This window comes from Cibotium barometz, chromosome 15 (genome assembly GCF_041138505.1).
Source record: "Cibotium barometz isolate CiBa-2024 chromosome 15, ASM4113850v1, whole genome shotgun sequence".
NCBI lineage: Eukaryota > Viridiplantae > Streptophyta > Polypodiopsida > Cyatheales > Cibotiaceae > Cibotium > Cibotium barometz.
The window spans coordinates 28,584,437-28,597,134 of record NC_141060.1 but is presented as its reverse complement, the minus strand read 5'-3'; the positions used below and the strand labels follow the sequence as shown (position 1 = coordinate 28,597,134).

The following is a 12,698-nucleotide window of genomic DNA, read 5'->3' as shown; positions in this document are numbered from 1 at the left end:
TGTGTTAAAAAGCTTGCTGTTTTTTCTGTGCATACTGCAGTTTTCAGATTTAGTATGTGTTTTTTCTTCATCAAAGAGACCCATGTTGATGGGAGATGGTAGTGTAGTGGGTTGATTGCTTTTGCAAAGAAGAGGCCTATTTTGTTGTGCAAACGCATGAACTGCAAGGAGAGAAAACAGAAAAAAAAGAGAGAGAAAAAGCACGTTTGCTTTTGATGAACGTGTGAGAGAGAGAGCGAAGTATGCGAGGCGTTGTATTAGCTATTGGTTGGCGTGTTGCAGGCGGCCAAGCATGCGAAGGCACCCACGGCTGGGTAGGCAGGCGACTTAGGCCGCGTAGGTAGCCAGGCAGCTTGCGCAGCCAGCCCAGGCAGCGCTGGAGTGCCTACACCAGGCAGCCAGGCTAGCGCAGCCAGCCCAGGCGGCGCCCAGGCCACGCACAGCAGGCCAGTGCTCATGCCAGGCAGGCCACCGCCCAGGCAGGCCATCACCTACTAGGCCAGGCCAGGCCGGCGCTCATGCCACAATGCCCGTCCCATACAGGCGCAAGCGCAGGTTGGCGCAAGAAAGTAGGCGACGTCAGGCAGCTCACCGACGGGCTAATCCAGGAGAGGAAAAAAAAACAGAAGTAAAGCTTACGTTTTTTTTAACAAGCTTTCGTTTTTTTTAGTTTAAATTTTTTATAAAAATTTAAAAGTCATCTCCTCTCCAAGGTTTAAAAGTGTTTAATTTTTTTTAAGACTTTAGAATATATATATACATATATATATATATATATTCATATATATATATATATATATATTTATTCAAGAAAAAAAACACAAAAGCTAAAGCAAAAGCTAAGCCTAGCTTTTGGAGATTTTTTGGCTTTTGGGAAACCTTTATAAACCCCCTCAAGTGGGCTTCTTGCCACACATCTCTCAAGTTCTCAAGTTATCAAGCTCTCAAGTTCGCTCGCACTTTTGTTGTGCAAAGATCGAATTTTCTCTCCACATACCCTCTTCACGATGTCGACCCAAGAATCAGAGTTGGAGCCCCTCGTGGAACGCGAAGGCTTGCCGGCTACGGAAGGTACCGATGCCGATCTTTTTGACGATTTTATGTCAAAATCAGATTTCCAAGAGTTCAAAGTAGCTCTCGAAGCTTCTTCGACGGAACGTCAGGCACAAATCGCAGCCCAGATGCAAGCTTTGCAGAACTCCATCGCTCTATTGACCACTACCCTCTCTACTTTCTCGGGTATGGATACCTTGGCTTCAGCTTTAGGCCCCAACATTACTCCGGAACCGTTTGGGGGCGAGCAAAAGCAGTGAACCAAGGAGATCGTGGACACGTGGCTACATAAGTGGCAAGTTCACTTCAGTTTCATCCATATGATGATGGAAAGAAGATCCAGTTAGCAGCAGGTTTCCTGTCCGGCAAAGCTTTGCTTTGGTGGAAGGAACTCAACCCTAAGCCAACGACTTGGGCACAATTTGAAGATATCTTCAAGAAAGAATTCCTCAAGAAAGAGGATGACTATGATGTTGTTGCCCGGTTTTCAGCTTTGACCATGACCTCGCAGCACCTCACTTATGAGGTCTACCTCCAGAAGTTTCGTGACTTGCAGATGAAAGCTACAAAGATGGATCCCACTACTCTTTTGGGGTTTTTCGTAGCTGGTTTACCAGACTCGTACCGATTACAGGTTAAAAATAACAAATGTAAAACATTGGACGATGCCATTCATTCAGCTCGTATCTATGATGATACGATGGTCTCTTCCAAGTCGAAACCCGTTTTATCGAGCAGGGGAACAAGCATAAAAGAAAGTTCTCTGCACCTATGGCTAACACAACAGAGGGAAAGTCTTCGAACCAACCTTCAAAGAGTTCCAGTTCGACACCAGCGAAGAAGAAACGACTCCTTAGGGCTTTGAAGCTCAAGAAGGAAGGACGTTGTTTTATCTGCGAAGAAAAAGGACACATGCGTAACGAGTGCCCAAAGCAAAAGGGTACCAAGTCAAACGCAGGACCCAAGACAAAGGCAGCTAACCAGTTGTCTTTGACAGGTAAGTCAATTACTGTACTTTCTCGCCCTAGTACTTGTTTTGATTGTCTGTTCAATTCTAAGGTATTGGCATGCATGATCTTCTCCGAGTTTATGGAGAAGTGAAGGGCCATAAGATTCACATTCTTTTAGACCCTGGCAGTTCGCATAACTTTGTTAACTACAAACTTGTGCAGAAATTGAGCCTTGATACGACACTCAGCGACCATACCTATGAGGTACGTCTACCTGCGGGAAGACAAGTTTGGGATCGCAAGGTGGAGATGCTTCCAATCCAGATTCAGGACTACAAAGATACTCTGGAATGCTATGTCATGCATCTAGAAAATGTAGACTTGTTATTAGGGATTGAGTGGTTTAAGACTCTTGACGTCCAGATAGATTGGTCTAGTCATATTTTTTCTTTTCAGCATAGGGACACCAAGTATAGTATTTTAGGTGATTGTATCCATCCCTCTCAGGTGATTGTATCCATCCCTCTCAGGGACCTCTTGTAAATACAATTGATTTTGGAAATATAATGGATTCTTCTTTGTATACCGCTTTCCATTGTATATTGATTCCACTTTCTTCTTTTCTCATCCCTTCCATGGATGTAAATGAATTAAGTGTGTTTGAAAGCAAAGAATTATAGAAGATACTTGATTCGTTTCAAGACGTATTTCCTAATGAACTGCCATCGGGTTTACCACCTGAACGGGCAGTAGATCATCGTATTGACTTGATCCCTGGTGCTCATCCTGTGAGTATTCCACCTTATAGGATGAGCCAAGCTGAGGAAGATGAGTTGGCTAAACAACTCGAAGATTATTTGAGGATGGGCCAGACCCGGCCAAGTAAATCACCTTAGGGTGCACCTGTGTTGCTTAGGAGAAAGAAGGACAATACTTGGAGAATGTATATAGATTACAAGAGATTGAACAAGCTGACCATTAAGAACCGTTATCCTTTCCCTAGATCAGATGACCTGATTGACTGGTTAGCAGGAGCGAAATATTTCACGAAGATAGATTTACGTACTGGCTATCACCATACGGGGGATTTCTAATTTTTGAGCAAAACCATCTGAGCATTTGAGCAAATTGGATCAGAATGTAGTTTTTTTGTGTCAAAGTTTATGAAAACAATCCAAGTGTATGGACCCCTTTTGTGAATAAAGGGGTCATATTGCTTAAGAAAAGAAATGGATACAACCAACCTTCGGCCATGCTGCTGAAGAATGCACTCTAAATGCACTCTAAATGCAACAGAGCCTCATTCTTTGCCACTACTTGATAATCATTTAAATTCTCTGTAGTCAGTTGATCTGTCCACAGGAGGCACTCATTTCTGACTAAACAAGTTTTCTAACTCTTGAAGTTCATGAAATGAGGCCATGATTATGAAATCGTTTTGTAAATGAAGGGTCCATATTGCTCAATAAAAGAAGTGGTTATCCTTGTAAACTAATAAACCACAACAACTAGTTTTGTGATTGTAAAATCATCCTACAAGGCTTCCCATCATGAAGGTGTGCAATCTGCAAAAAGTATTATTATAATAGTCCTTTCAAATTTTGTTCAACATCATGAAGGTGTGCAATCTGCAAAAACCAGGCCTTGAGGCATGCAAGATAATGCTGTGAAGATCTCTTTTGTACTCAAGTTAGCTTGGTGACCAAAAATATTATCTTTTCTATCCATATAAGTTAATATATAAATAATATAGCCCAATTTTAAGTCAAATACACTCACAATATTTTCTATTTTGCTATTTGTTGTATTTTCCAATACATGCTCACATTATTTCAAATAAGTTTTCTACCTATGCAAATGAAAATGAAGACATGATTTATCACATAGAAGACATGTTCAAACTTTTGTGATGTAAAATCATCCTTCAAAATGTCCTACCACAATTATCAAGTGGAGAATAATTAGCACACTATCCTTGTGGTTCAAATTACTCATGGAAAAAAGGATTTCTTATATCCAATCCAAGGTACAAAAGGAAATGTAACAAATATAGCCAAATTTTAAGTCAATATTTTACACTCATAGTTTGGTATTTTGCTACTACTAGATGTGTTGAGTTCATGTTATTTCAAATAAGTTTCCTACAAAGCGTCTTGCCACAATTATCAACAAGCAGAGAAACAAACCAAAAATTTACACAAGGAGAAATGCAAAAGGCCCCAAAAACATTATTCTTGTGGTTCAAAATCTTCATGGAAAAAAGGATTATTATAGATATCTTTTCATTTTGTATTCAACATCATGAAGGTTCAGTCTTCAAAAAAATACCATTTTTGTGGTTCAAAATCCTTATGGAAAAAGGATTATTATAATAGCCCTTCCATTTTTTGTTGACCATCATGAAAGTACAGTCTCCAAAAACTAAACCTCAAGGCATGCGGGACAATGCCTGGAATATCTCTTTTTTACTCAAGGTGGCTTGGTGAACAAACATATTATTTCTGCTATCCAATCCAAGGTATGAAAGGAAGATGTAATAAATATGTTTGCATGGAATATATGCATCCAATTTGCGGAATCGTCCAATGAAGTCTTCACAATTGCAAGAAGGAAATGGAGAAATGTCAATCTTGTATTCAATACCTTTTTGCATTGATCCTTCTGTAGAAACAATGAACTCAGCATGCTCCATGGCCTTCACGACTGTTGCGTCCTTAACAATGCATTTCATGACCAATGACCTCTGAATTCTATCTGCCATTTCTTTGGAGATTTTGTTTCGCCATCTGATTGCTTTGCCATCTCGACGCTGAGGTCGATCTTCATGCAATACTATTGTTTCATCATGGGCTTGAATTGGTGAAGCACAACTTGCACCCACCATCGGAGTTGACACTCCTAATATGACAAACCCCGAGCTTGTCAACCTGGCAATCTTTGCACTTGTCAAGGATGTTCCTGATTGAACCTTCCACCTTCCTGGTGATGGTCCTGGAATACCTGTAATGCTAGTTGATGGCTTCCACGTGTGGGTTACATCATTTCCACAAAACCAATTCATTTGGGAGCGCACTCCAATTGGTGTTTGAATCCTCCCAAAGAATGATGGTGCAACAACTCCACGTCGATTTTCACGATCCTTTATATTGACAAGCTTGTTACATTTTCCTCCTTGTCCAAGCCAAGCCTGGCAACGGACTTGGCTTGTTACAGGAACTCTTCGTAATGCCCAATTTGCATCATGCACTTCATATTCTTGTACACTCTTGGAATCATCATCCTCAAAACTCTCTGTTGCAAATTTAGTACTAGATTTTGAAGACATGGAGTATCTTTTCTTATTTGCATAATTGTACTCAGGGCGGTGACTATCATCCTCACATATATTTGAAGGCATTGACTTTGGTCTTTTCCTTCGCACAGTCTTGTCATCTCCATCATTAAAACATACTTCAGATGCAACACCCATTTCCTTTGCAACATCACTTGTTAGATCAACAACTGTTTTGGCACTAATGTCAATCCGAGATTTTAAAGATCTTTTTTTTAAGGTCTGCAGACTCGGCCCACTTCTGATAAACTGGCCCTTCAAAAAAGATGTGTATCTAGCGCTTTGTAAAATTGCATTTGAGAGGTCACTAATAGAGGCATTGTAGAGACCAACATATTTGACATGGTTCAATCCAGCCCTCCAACTACCATGAATAGACTCTGCTAGATTTGTTCGAGGTATCAAGTACTTCTCGTTATCTGACATACTCTGCAGAGATATTGTAATGGCAAAATTACATTATTAACATGACAAAAAAAATCAAGAGAAATACAAAACCAACCTCTATAATGTAGTGGCCCCAATGGGAAATCCTAGCATGCCACGTATTGCAGCTCCATTGTCAAATCAGACCCATTATCACCAAAGTGCTGATGGACAGATATGGACCCAAGTGTGAATTGAAAATGGCTATCAAGCACCATCTCTGACAACACTCCTCTACCTATGGAAGTGCGAACAAACATATGCAAAGATCTATCCTCATTCTGAATTGTGACAGATTCCATAAGAACGGAATGGTTGAGCTGTGCAACTCAATGAGATGAAGTCCAAAGGGTGAGATCAAGAGCAGAGTATTCGTTTCAAGAACTCATTTGAAACAAGAGTCTGCCGCAAGAAAAAATGCTCACAAATGCTTTGCACACACTGCCCATTGTTTATACTCACAACTTTGTAAGATAGGTCTTGTGAAAGTCGGCACAAGTGTGACAATGGTACTGAACCATGATGTAAATTTTAGCCATCATTTGTTAACAACAATACTATAATACCATGGACTCTTAGACCTTTTAATCCCCAACCTTTCTTTGACACGTATGGGAGTTATTGCAAGCCATTCTCGCTAGCAATGACATTTCATTATTGCTACATAAAGTTGATAGATAGATATAAATTATAACTGTGGCGAACAAGAAATGGTTGGTTAGCACATCTCTAACCTTTTGAATATAAATTATGATGTTAAAAATATGCCGAAAGACTGTTTCATCGATTATAGGGGTCTATTGGACTCTATCTTTCATCAATTATTAATGAAAGGTAGAGGCCAATAGACACCTTTCGTCGACGAAAGGGGTCTATGGGCCTCTATCTTTCATGAACCATTAATTAAATATAGAGGTTAATAGACCCCTTTCGTTGACGAAAGGGGTCTATTGGCCTCTATATTTAATTATTCTCTCCAAAAGGGGGTCTATCATTAATTGAATATTAATCAAAAAGATATTTAATTGTATGTCGACCTCACATAGTAAAATTATCAACCTCACAATTATGAAAAATTATCAACCTCACACAGTAATAATGTTTAATTAAATGATCACTCATCATTGCTGCATTCAATCGAATTCGTATGATAATCATTATAAGTCATGGTTCCTATTAACATCATAGTTTGGTAGCATAGATTGTAATTAAAGCCAATAGACCCCTTTCGTCGACGAAAGGGGTCTATTGGCCATTCATTTTCATGAGAGCCCTTGGATGAATTATGGATTGGATCGGCCATCGCCGCCCTCACCCTCGCGATCTCGCGACCCACCCGCACGTCGCCCCCCTTTCCCGCGCCCTCGTGTCTCTCTGTACTCTAGGCTCTCATGAAAATAAATGGCCAATAGACCCCTTTCGTCGACGAAAGGGGTCTATTGGCCTTTAAATTTTCTTAAGGGCTCATGAAAATGAAAAGCCAAAATATCCCTTTCGTCGACGAAAGGGGTATTTTGGCCTTTCATTTTCATGAGGAAAAAGGGGCCCCAAATTTGAAAAAAAAAACGTTTGTCTTAATTCTCCTCATTAGTCTCTTAAACACCAACCATAAATGCCATAACTTGAACTGATATCCCTATGAAAAAGCGACTTAAAACTTCAAACAACCATTTTGTTTTTTTGCAATTGTGTTAGCAGACACACGATATTTTCATGAAATTTTTTATAACAATAAAATCATGAGAATCTTACACAAATAACAAGAAGACGGTATCCTTAAATGACTGACAAATTTTGGCATCGTTTTCATGAAATTTTTTATAACAATAAAATCATGAGAATCTTACACAAATAACAAGAAGACGGTATCCTTAAATGACCGACAAATTTTGGCATCGTTTGGGGGGTGGCCCCCCTTTTTCCTCATGAAAATGAAAGGCCAAAATACCCCTTTCGTCGACGAAAGGGGTATTTTGGCCTTTCATTTTCTTTAATTTTTTTAAGAAAATGAAAGGCCAAAATACCCCTTTCGTCGACGAAAGGGGTATTTTGGCCTTTCGTTTTCAATCTTCAACGCCTTTCATTTTCAATCATCAACGCTCTGCCTAAAGGCGTTGAAGATTGAAAACGAAAGGCCAAAATACCCCTTTCGTCGACGAAAGGGGTATTTTGGCCTTTCGTTTTCAATCTTCAACGCCTTTCGTTTTCAATCATCAACGCTCTGCCTCCCTCGCCCTCGCCCTTGCTCTGCATTGCGGTATACAAATCATCAACGCTCTGCCTCCCTCGCCCTCGCCCTTGCTCTGCATCGCGGTATACAAATCATCAACGCTCTGCCTCCCTCGCCCTTGCTCTGCATGGCGGTATACAAATCATGAGGCACGCATACCACACTTGTATGGTCTCAAAGGAGCTGGCCTTTGTACAGGTGGTTTTGTGACTTGAACATTTGGCTCATCTTCCTTATCGTCATATCAGTGAGAACCTCCATATCCAATGGTTAGTAAGCCGCGATGAGTGAGAACTCCCCATGTGCTTGGCGCGACGTCGAGAGGTGCTGACACAAGGGGTCGTTGCATCTGTGGACGGCGTCTCAACCTTAAACACGTAGCGCTTGGTGTCATGGCCACGCAAGTCTGAAAGGTATGCACACGTCGGGAAATCCTCGTTAGTTTCTTTTCCTCCGCTTAGTGATATGCTTAAACTCAGCGATTATTTGTTCAACACGAAGACAATGTGTTCATGTGATGAGAATGAGTACTTATCACTTTTTTCTGAGGAAGAAAAAAAGACACTTGAAAAGCATAGGGCAAATGAAAGCAGTAAAGGATCAAGTACTTGGTATCCTTTGACATCTCTGATGCTAGGGAGAATGGTATTTGCAGTAAGTTTCATACCATTTGTCATGGATGTCTTTTAAATTAGAACTAACTAATTCATTGTACTCATTCATCTCTTTGGAATATATTTTAGCCACTATACAAGCAAGATTATGAGGCAAAGCTAAAGGAACTTCAGCCAAATTTGAGTGTTGCTGATATGGAGAAATCACTTAAAAGTATTCGAAAGGATGTGAATCTCAAGTATGGTCGAAAAATGATCAAGGTATGGTTAATTTAATGATTCTTAACATAAAGTTGACTTTTTAAAGTGTTCAAGTGTTTTTTGAGATTGGTCATATGATCTTTGTTTACAAAATGATCAAGGTATGGGATATGCATGTATTGTATGATTAAAATTGTATGATTAAAAAATACAGTTGAGTGTGACGATTGCATGTACTGTTTATATGTAGATTCTGTCTATTGTCAAACCAACAAATGGTGAAGATTGGTTTAATATCTTGTGGAGCCTCCCATTTGATGATAAATCATCCATTGTCACATTGGAAAAGTTGTATAACATCTCCATTGCAAAAGTCTCAAAGGAGACACAACTAGCAACCCTCAGAATCTTAGGGTCAGATTCAAATTTGAGAACAAGTAACAAAAATTCAAGTATGGAACTAAAGAAGGGTGGTAGGCCACCAAAAAATCCAGGTACTAATAATGGTAAGTTCTCTTGATCTTTTTTCAAGCTGTTATTTGTTTGTGTAACATATGTTGTTATCACTTTGTGTCTTTACATATGTGGTGTGGGTACAGATGTGCAGGTACTGCAGTCTACACCCATTCTGAAAGGATGTAAATGGAAAGATAGGTCTGTCCGCTTTTTGTACATTCCATTGACCTCTCTAACTTTGAATCAGAGTGGCACATGTGATGCTTCATGGTGCTATGATTATGTCGAGTTTGGGAAGCAATTGTCTGTCTCAAACTTCACACAAGCCTATATAGACATGAAGGAATACTTTGTGGGTCTTGGAGGTGAAAGAAAAACAAGAAATGGTAAGAGTGTTGCTTGGGCTACAGATTTTGTCATTATTGATCTGCCTACACAGCTAGAAGCTCTTGGAGTAGAGGATTCCACATCTCCATCTTGGAATTTATTAACAGAGGACCATGTACGCTACTCCTTGCTAGTAGCGGCCACAGTTGTTTCAGATTCTGGCTGGATCCTAGTTATGTGTGCTCCTCATGTTCTTCATTTGGTTGAGCGTTATGCTAGGATCAGTAGATTGGAGTTTGCATGTCGAATGTACATGCAATGCTTGGATGCATATTGCACAATCAAAGTTGGTGGTATTGATCATAAGGTGAGATAATTGTCATACAATGACCTGTTGAAAGAATTTATGCTCTCGTATAATGAAATGGCTTGTACTAAGTATATGTTTAATTCTTTTCTTATCTTTAGGTGGATGTTGTGGTTTTATGCCTTCTTCATCGGGCTAGTATGTCTTGTGTTTGTAATCCTGGAAATGCTTCCGTGGTTGGTACCAAATTGGGCATTGCTTTTGGAAGTAGTTTGTTTCATCATTATTTACCAACAAGTGAGCAGACTATAAAACATGGAGAGAGTATTCCATGGAGAGGTGCATTGGAGAAGGCTCCATGCATGATGTTGTACTTCTTGGAGTTCTTGTGTCCAATTTCTGGACATGTGGTGGACTTAGGTGCTGGGACTGGTTCTATGCAAAAAGCATGCGTGCATTCTGGGAGAGCATGCTTATCTATTGAGAATGATCCTGACATTTGCAATTCTATATTGCAACCATTTTTGGATGGACAGAAAGGAAAGGGAAATGTGTTAAGCAACTATGGGACTCTAAATGATTCCGAAGATGTGGAAATGGTTGTTAATCTTCCAGACGACTAGTAAGTATGTTACTCTCGTGTTTTATCTTTTTAAACCTATTTGTTGGAGAATATTATTATCAATGAGGCATTGATATTGATTGATCTATTTTAGCTTTTTGCCTTCTTATGCAGGTGCTATGGCTGAGATGATGTGTAATGACATTGCATTCAATGCCCTCATCAAAGAGAGAAGGCATCGTCGCAATATCTATGTGGATGACATTAGTAAAGAAGATTGAGTCTAGTGATTTGACATGAGTTTTTCCCTTCAAGCAATTCATTTTGCTTGTGATGTCCTAGTATTGAACATGCATAACTTTTGTGGTGTCTTGCACCTATTTCATTTGCTAGAGATGTAGTAATCATATTGAAGAACTATTAGTACATCATGTGAGTACCCACCATGAATATTAATCTCAATATCGCATATTCAATTTTGAGCATGTTGGTTTCATAAAACTTTTTCTATTTGCTAGAGATGTGATAATCATGTCATATCTTAATTAAGGTTTGCATGTCAAAACTATGAGTTGTGTACAAATGATCATCATGGTGAATTGAATCTTGAAGTATGTCCTTGCAACTAATAAATGTTTCGGCATAGATGCATGCAAATTTGCACCCTAAATTCTTCACCATGTGACTTGCAATCATTTCATCATCACTATCTATCATGATAGTATGAATGATGGATGATGTAGGTGGAGGGTGTTGAAATGAAGTAGACATTTGGGTTAACCAATGCTCCAGCCACTTTCCAGCAAATGATGAACGATCTTTTTCGTGAACATTTGGGAAAATTTGTGGTGGTGTTCCTGGATGATATTTTGATTTATAGTCGTACTCTTGAGGATCATGTCAGACACCTCACGATTGTCTTATCTATTTTAAGACAGAATCGACTATATGCTAAGTTAAGTAAATGTGAGTTCTTTATGACCGACATCATTTACTTGGGACACAAGATCACTAGAGATGGATTGAGCATTGACTATGATCGAGTTCAGAAGGTTTTGGGCTGGCCTATACCCTGAACAGTGAAACAACTTCGTTCTTTTCTCGGTTTTGTTGTTTTTCTTCGGAAATCTGTACGGGAGTACTCTCAGCTCACACTGCCGAATGACCGACTTATTGAAAGGTCGTGGACGTAAGTCCAATCAGCCTATCACTTGGAATAACGATTTGGATATGGCCTTCAGACTTTTGAAAGATAAAGTCAAGGAAGCACCTATCTTAGCATTACCTGATCCTAGTCGGCCTTATGTTCTTGAAACTGATGCCAGTGACTTTGCTATCGGGGCTGCTTTATTTCAAGATGGTAGACCGGTTGCTTTTGAAAGTAAAAAGCTAGACGACACTCAATCTCGTTGGCCAACCCTTGAGAAGGAGCTTTATGCTGTGATTCATGCTCTCAAGGTTTGGAGACATTATTTATATGGCTCCAAGTTTGTGGTATTGACTGATCATCAGTCAATCAAGTATGTGTGTGATGCGGATGATTTGAGAGGAAGGAAAGCTCGTTGGGCAGAGTTAATGCAAGATTTTGATTTCCCTCACTTACGAGGTTCTCCCCTCTTGCTCGGGACATGTATTCCTTTTGGTGATGATATTGAGAGCAGGTTCTCACCTGTGTTTCCTCTCCATCTTTCTCTCTCTCTCTCTCATGTGTTTCCACTTCCCCTTCTTCCGCTGCACATTCTATCAAGTATGCCGGTAGCTACCAGCATGCATCGGGAGCTCCCAGTGTATGTTGGGTGCTACCTAGGCATGCCGGTAGCTTCCAATGCATGCCAAGAAATACCGGTATGCATCGAAACCTACCAGCATACATTAAGAGCACCCAACGCATGCCAGGTGCTTCTAATGCATGCCGGTAACTACCAACATGCACCGGAAGCATGCAATGCATGCTGGGTGCTACATAGGCATGCCGGTAGCTTCCAATGCATGCCGGTAACTACCGACATACACCGAGAGCACCCAAAGCATGCCGGGTGCTACCTGGGCATGCCGGTAACTTCCGACATACACCGGGAGCATCCAATGCATGCCGGGTACTACCTAGGCATGCTGGGTGCTTCTAATGCATGCCGGTAACTACCGACATACATCGAGAGCTCCCAATGCATACCGAGTGCTACCTAAGTATGCCAGCAACTACCGACATACACCAAGAGCTCCCAATGCATATACCGAGTG

The 12,698-nt window shown here is 40.3% G+C and overlaps 1 long non-coding RNA gene across 1 annotated transcript; it reads left to right on the top strand.

Moving 5' to 3' along the window:
- The first annotated feature begins 8,514 nt into the window (after positions 1–8,514).
- Positions 8,515–9,228, top strand: LOC147631138 (uncharacterized). Its single transcript, XR_015267464.1, has 3 exons — positions 8,515–8,644; positions 8,734–8,865; positions 9,056–9,228. It is a non-coding gene; the product is annotated as an uncharacterized LOC147631138 (long non-coding RNA).
- Positions 9,229–12,698: the final 3,470 nt, after the last annotated feature.